At 51.3% G+C, this 4,954-nt stretch overlaps 1 pseudogene; it reads left to right on the top strand.

The window, feature by feature from the left end:
• The first annotated feature begins 931 nt into the window (after positions 1-931).
• On the top strand, positions 932-2,566 carry LOC114496536 (annotated as a pseudogene).
• The last annotated feature ends 2,388 nt before the right edge of the window (positions 2,567-4,954 follow it).

The following is a 4,954-nucleotide window of genomic DNA, read 5'->3' as shown; positions in this document are numbered from 1 at the left end:
TTTCAGCATAGAGGTGTTTGGAGAAGGGGGAGAAAGGAGAAAGCAAGAGTTAAGAGATGTGTTGACTCCATGGGTGGCTCCTAAAACAGTTATATACAAATCATCCCTTCTGTCACTGCCCCTCCTTGACTTAGAACTGTCCAAAATTCTAATCAAATCAAACTCACTGCCGAAACGTAACCAGGCATGTATTTGGCTCCTTATGGAGTGCATGAGGCCCGAGGATGGTGGCTCTTTTCCTTTCCCAAGCAAAAAGCACTGATTCAGTCTCCTTTTTTTCTTTTCTCCTGTTGCTCAAATAATGTTTTTTGCTCAGATCCCTTTCCCCTCCTCCTCCTGTAATCTCAGCGCCTAGCCCAAATCTGTTTTCTTCATTGTAACCTCAGCTTCACCGCAATTAATTTTTTTCCCCTCTGGTCACAAGATAATTCCTGACGCCAGTGAGTCTGGAGGTCAGACGAACAGCAAATTGGGGAACAAGGCGGCACTAATTCCTTACAAGTTTCCCTTGAAAAATCTTTGCTTTTGAGAAAAAAAAAAAAAGCTTCTTTGCTGTTCAGGGATTTATGACCTCAGAGGAGCTGTGGGTTCGAACTAGTGTTGGGCTGTGGGTGGATTGGCAGGGGGCAGGGGAGCTCAAAGATCTGGGTCGCTGCCAGGAAAAGGCAAATTCTTAAAGTTAATGGTTTTAAGTGATTTTTGAAATCCTTGCTGGCAAAGAGGCCAGCCTCTCCCCAGTATCAGCGCTTCCTCATTCTTTGAATCCGCGACTCCGCGGTATTCGGCGTCAGACCCGCCGAAGAAAGCCTGTTTGCAATTTAACCGCGTTGTGAACGCCCTTGGCCGGAGGGGGCGGGGCCGAGGCGGGCTGTTTTGCATAACAGGCCGTGCCTTCCAGGCTGGCTCTATAAGTACCGGCCGCTGGAGAGCGTGCGCGCACAGCAGGCTGCTGTAAGGTTTGTGTTCTCACTGCTTGTACTTTCGGGATCTCCAACCTCATTCCTCAACATGAAGGCGCTGAGTCCAGTGCGCGGCTGCTACGAGGCGGTGTGCTGCCTGTCCGAACGCAGCCTAGCCATCGCGCGGGGCCGCAGCAAGGGCCCGGCAGCCGAGGAGCCGCTGAGCCTGCTCGACGACATGAACCACTGCTACTCACGCCTGCGGGAACTGGTACCCGGAGTCCCGCGAGGCACTCAGCTTAGCCAGGTGGAAATCCTGCAGCGCGGTCATCGACTACATCCTCGACCTGCAGGTGGTCCTGGCCGAACCCGCCCCTGGACCCCAGACGGCCCGCATCTTCCTATCCAGGTACGCTCGGGCGTGCGCGGGAGCCGGGCGGGGCTGAGTTCCAGCACTGGGGATGCTGCTGCACTCCTGGGAACTCCCAAGTGCCATACCTGCATATACCTAACTCTCTCCTCTTTTCCTTCTCTCTCAGACAGCCGAGCTCTCTCCTGAACTTGTAATCTCCAACGACAAGAGGAGCTTCTGCCACTGACCTGGCCGTCCTGGCATCTCCAGGTGAGTATCCCCACCTTTTCGGGGGCTGTGGGGGTGCAGGCGCGGTAGTGGTTACACAGTAAATCTTGGAGTTGGTAGGCCTTTTAAGATATTACCACCCCCTCTATTTAGAGAAACCGAGGCCAGGGACAAGTAACTAGCCCGTGATCATACCACATGAATGATGGAACCAATTTTCATCTTGTGTGTGTTTCAACCTTAAACGCACGTTGCTCCTGCCCTTCCCCAGTGGCCAAAGACCCAAGAAAGTACTTGCAGGTCCTCCTGCATGAAATAGACGTCTGTTAGTAACTTGGAGTCGTAAAGAGAGCTGTGTCTTTCTCAATCTCTCCCATCTAGTGTCAGTTCCAAGAGGGGAGGGGTGGCGCAAGCTCAGCCTGTGGTCACTTTGGCGCCCAACGGGTGGGGGGCAGCGTGGGGCGCAGAGTTATCAGCTGGAGGTAGAGACCAAGTTCCTCCTGGCGCCGGCCAGTCTGCGGACGGCCCCCGCCTCGGCTCTCTCGCCGGAAACTGACGACTCACTGGTCTTCTCTCCTCCCCCGCCCAGAACGCAGGTGCTGGCGCCCGTTCCGCCTGGGACCCAGGACCCCAGGACTCTATGGCCCGAAGCTCCAGAGCACGGATGGGCCCCAGCCTCTCCCTGCCCATTTGACTTCCCCAAGCCCCTGCTTCGAGGCTGGACCTGGCGCCCGGGAGCGAAGGACTGTGAACTTGGGTGGCCTAAAGAGCCAGCGCTAGCTCTGGGCACCAGCTGGGCAACGTCACCCAGCCCCACCCCACCCCCAAGTTTTAAAGACTGTCTTTCAGAGTGTGGGGGTGGGAGTGGGGGGAGAGTGGCTGCTCTCCAAACTGCCAAGGCAGCAGTAGAGCTGGTCTTCTGGTCTCCTCGGGAAAAGGCTCTGTGGCCCTAATTATGAACTCTATAATAGAGTATATAGCTTTTGTACCTTTTTGCAGGAAGGTGACTTTCTGTGACCAAGTGATGTATATTATTAAACTTTTTATAAAAGTTAACATTTTGCATAATAAACGGTTTTTAAACACTTGTGTATGTAATTTGATTCCGAAAGTGCTAGTAACAATCTCACAAGGCTGAATTTAGGGGGAATGAAGATCCCTCTCGGAGCCTGGGAAAACCAAACTTTATTAACTTAAAAGGGAGGTGGGGAAATGACCAACTAACACTGGGGTGGAGGGGGAAGTGGAAGGGGCTCACGATGGGAGCCCTACATCCATTGAGGGTTGGATGCAGAGAATGCCCTGGCCCTGGCTCCCCATGCTACAGATGAGGGAAGACTGGAGAGGGGAAGTGACTGATACAAGTTCACCCAGCAAGTTGGGAGCTCAGGATAGAAATCAAGTCTGAATCCCAGTAAGTCCCCTGGGATTTTTTTTTTTTTTTTTTTTTTTTTTTTGCTGCACTACCAGATGGCTGTCTTAGTTCACTGCCATTAATTATTTGTGTCTTTCTAGCATGGGACAGGGAAGAGAGGAGCCTCACCTGGTGCCCAGACAGGGTGGTGGTTCATAGACCCATTTCAGAGATGAATCGGTCTGGTTTCATTTCCTTCCTCACGCTCTTTGATTGGGCTTGCTCTGGGGCCTCCAAAATTGGAAAACAGGTCTCTTCTCTCAAATCCCCAGACACTCTGATGATCAGGATTTTGGTGCTGGTTGGAAAGTACTAGTACCAATCCCTTCCCTACTGTCAGCTAGCTGAAGAATTGACCCTGGACGGGGAATTGGATGAAGAGGCCCTGTACCCTCACACCTGTGCTATTTCCTTCCCAAACACCTCTATAGAGAGCCTATTCTGTGAGCAAGCATCTTTATCCCTACTTCAGAAATGGAGAAACTGAGGCTCAGTTGATAATGAGTCTTAGCCAGATTATCACAGCCCCGGGAGAGGCAGGAATGGAATTTCAGTCTTAACTACAGTGACTAAGATTGTGACACGGAGGAGCAGGGTCCAAGACTGGATATTCCGTGGGGTCAAGCCCCCAATCCATGCCAGTTTGCCTCTTACCTGGCAGCTCCCCAGGTGGGCTCCACAGGCATCTGGCCTCACTAGATTCTTGTTTATATGATCTCATCTGTGTGTTGGCCCCTGGCATGAGTTAGTTTAATATTTCATAACAAACAGCTCACATCATCACCCTTCATGCCTTAACCCTGGTGAGCTTGCTTTCAGGGTGAACAGGGGCATCTGGAGGGGAGGTAAGCAACCTGCCTTTGCCAACCATCCTCCCAGCCGACCAGCGGTTCTCAACTTGTTTCCCAGTCTCCTCTGATGATCTAATGGAAGGTATGAACACTCTTCAGAAAATAAACAACAAATACACGCACACAACTTTGCAGAGCAATAGCAGATCCCCAGTCCCCTGGGAAGCCCTCAGTCTTCATGTGAGGAACTCTTGTCTCAAACCATGAGATACAAGACCCAGGCCTCTGTCTTGGGTCACCAGCCAGGTGTGCTGTGCTGGCTCCGAGACAGCCACACAGGGGTGCAAGTCCTTGCACTGCCACATACTCAACTGAATAACTGAGCCTGTTTTCACATTGGTATAAAATTGCTGACCTTGAGGATACAGTTCTGAGGCACCTGGCCCCACATTACAGCATTAGTTGCAGTAGAACCAGGCACTGAACTCAAGGTTCTGTACCCTTTTTGCTCCAGTATGCCGCTTCCTGCTTGCTCAGAAGTTGTGGTGCCGAAGAAGGCTAGAATGGGCAAGCCACTTCACTTTTCCAAGCCTCCCTGCCCTTGCCCAGCAGCTGGCGGTTCTTGTCCTACTGCCTCCCTGGACAGAAGATAATGGTGGGAAAGTTCTTTGAAATGCATCACACACCTACAAGGTATTATTAAGCTAATTCCAAGGAAATTGCCTGTTAGCTCTGCTGAGACTGAGCTGTTCAGGTGGCTGAGACAAAAGCTGAAACCAGCACACCAATTCATGAGTCCTTAGAGAGTGAAAGCAATTTGGCCCTGGGACAGAAAACTCGCAGAAAGAAGAAGAGCGTCTTCTGTCAGAATCACCTATCCAGTGCCTACCAAATGCCAGGCTCTACTGTATCTTAGTTTTTCTAATCCTCACCATAATCCAGAAAAGTATCATTATTTCCATTTTGCAGAGGAATCATCCAGAGAAGCCGAATAACTTGATCCAAGTCACACAGCAAGGATTAGTAAACTCCACCTGCATCTAGCTTCAAAGCCCATGTTCTCACCTCTACTGGAGGCCAGCTCTTTTCCCTTTCCATTCTGGGCGCTGGACCTATTCGGTCCCCAGCGGGTGCTCGCTGAACGAGAAAGACCTCAGGTGGCCACCTGAGGCCTCCCATTCATTTGTTAAAAGGATGATGGTACCCCCCTTAACAGTTTTGTGGTCCAGATTAAAGATAACACGCCTACCAGGCTCCCTGAAATACAGTG

The sequence above is a fragment of the Phyllostomus discolor genome, chromosome 5 (genome assembly GCF_004126475.2).
Source record: "Phyllostomus discolor isolate MPI-MPIP mPhyDis1 chromosome 5, mPhyDis1.pri.v3, whole genome shotgun sequence".
NCBI lineage: Eukaryota > Metazoa > Chordata > Mammalia > Chiroptera > Phyllostomidae > Phyllostomus > Phyllostomus discolor.
Note: the sequence above shows the minus strand (reverse complement) of the source record. Positions and strands in the feature narration are given on the sequence as shown.